The 2,323-nt window shown below is 41.5% G+C and overlaps 1 pseudogene; it reads right to left on the reverse strand.

Annotated features, from left to right (window-relative positions):
- Positions 1–211: 211 nt before the first annotated feature.
- On the reverse strand, positions 212–1,207 carry LOC119056478 (receptor of activated protein C kinase 1-like; annotated as a pseudogene).
- Between the last annotated feature and the right edge of the window lie 1,116 nt (positions 1,208–2,323).

Below are 2,323 nucleotides of genomic sequence, written 5' to 3' on the forward strand. Positions count from 1 at the left end.
TGATTGAGATCACCATCTTTGAAAGCTGAATCTGAAACAGATAAAGTTGAATACGTGTGTATATATACATATATAAAAATGAAAATTGCAGTAATTTCAATCAAGGATACTTTATTTTTTTCTTGTACAGTTAAATTATTTCTTTTCTTATTCTTTATTTTTTCAAGTCATAAAACCAATTTTTTAATTTTTAAAGCTCTGCCAGATATTTCTAGCAGGTGCCGATGGTCACCTGCTGCACTCATACTAGGTTGCCCGTACAGCCCGCAGAGAGGGCTGGCCAGCAGCAGACCAGGCCAGAGAGCCAGAGGGTGGCTCTGCCTTGCTGCTGGCACTGATGACTTCTTGTTACAGTTGATCTACAATCAGCTTGTCCTCCAACTCCCAGATCTTGACGCTGGGGCCAGCGGTAGCACAGAGCCAGCAGTGATTAGGGCTGAAGCACAGGGTGCTGATGATGTTTCTGCCATCAAGTATGTAAAAGGTGTTTGCCTTCATTGAGGTTCCACAGCAATGCCTGGCCATCCTTGCCTCCAGAAGCACAGAGGGATCCATATGGAGAGACAGTCACAGAGCACATTCAGTTACCTTGCATGGCCGATGTGATTGGTCTTCAATTTGCAGTTTGCTAGCTTCTATACCTTGACCAGGTTGTCCCAGCCACAGGACACGATGATGGGATTGCTGCTGTTGGGTGAGAAATGCACACAGGACACCCACTCTGAGTGGCTCTCATCCTGGACAGTATATTAGCATACACCCAGAGTATTCCACAGCTTGATGGTTTTATCTCAGGAGCCAGAGACAACCTCCGATTGTCAGAGGGGAAGGCCGCACTCAGCACATACTTGGTATGGTCTGTAAGTCAGCACATGGTGGTGCCTATTTTGAGGTCCCAGAGGTGAAGAATTCTATCCCAGGAGCCATAGAGGGCAAACTGGGGACCTGAAGAGGTGACCATAACACTAACCAAATGAGAGTGACCCCGAAGGGCATGCTGTGGGATGCCGTAGTTGGTTGGTCTCATGCCCCATCATCTTCCACACGATGATGTTTTCCAGAGGTAGACAGTATCATGTCTGGGAACTCAGAGGGTGGTAGAAACCTGGGTGACACAGCTGTTATGGCCGTTGAGACTTCCACAAAGGGCCATCTGTTCCGTCATAGTGGTGGTGGGTGCTGGTGTCGCTGCAGTGACAAGGATGGACGTGGATGCCTCAGGAAGATGAGCAGCATAGCCCTAAGTTGTTCCCAAATAAATATATAACATTAAAGACTTTATTAATTGTAATTAAATTATTAGTTATATGCTAAACAAATCAATTTTAAACTTAAATCGGGCAGAAATAGTGTTGATAATGTGGAAAATTAAGTTGAGTTGGCCACAAATGATTTTGTGCAGTATAGGCAGGTCTCTCCTGGATTAGTAAACTTCTCTGATTTAACATGAACAAGGCAACTTTTTTCTCTAACTAAATTTAATAGTTTTCATGGTAGTTTTGGGATTGGTTTGGCTATAGGAATTAACATAGAGGGGAAATAACTTAAGTAAATTTATGATAAGTTTTAAATAGTGTTGCTCTTTTCAAACACCAAAGCCACCCTCCAACGTCAATACTAAATGTGAGCTCCAAACAGAGTCTTTAATTGCTCGAATAGCCCACTTCCTGCTTTGTCAGGAGTGGTAAGAGCAATATAGACAAACTGGGGCAAAGGCAGCTGCCATTCACTTAGGAAAAATGCCACGTCCACATATTGCCCTCTGCAGTTGCCATGTAATTCTAATTGACTCCCTGGGGAATCTCAGTTTGAGCCGCTGAGGACCCCGTTCAGCTTTGGAGTTGTGAGTGAGTAACTGATGACAGAGGTTGACTCAGTGTGTTTGTGTGTGTGGAAGTGTTGAGAGTTGGAGGTTATACAAAGGCCAACAGTCCTTACTCCTAAGGCCCAGTGGAAATCACACCTTGGTTATCAGCTTTTACCTTTAGCACAATTAAATATGTTATTGAAATTTGAAAGCACCTGAAACTTATTAACTATTAAATAGTAATTCTTTCAAAAACAAAATAAAGAAGGCTGATTAAAAATATATATGCATATATTTGAAACTGCACAAAATATTTTAACTATATGTGAATATATTATCTAAGAATAATGACATCTTTTCTGTAGGCTCACATAATATTTAACGTTTTCAGTGCTGTGCCAAACAAATGAGTTGCTTTTGGATACTCTAGTGTTCTCTTTTTGCTCTTGAACACAGGTTGAAATATATTTGTTTAAAAGTTAGTCTACCTTCAAATTCTATATCTTACTCTAAACA

The sequence above is a fragment of the Artibeus jamaicensis genome, unplaced genomic scaffold (genome assembly GCF_021234435.1).
Source record: "Artibeus jamaicensis isolate MK-2021 breed Jamaican fruit bat unplaced genomic scaffold, CSHL_Jam_final contig_466, whole genome shotgun sequence".
Classification (NCBI taxonomy): Eukaryota; Metazoa; Chordata; class Mammalia; order Chiroptera; family Phyllostomidae; genus Artibeus; species Artibeus jamaicensis.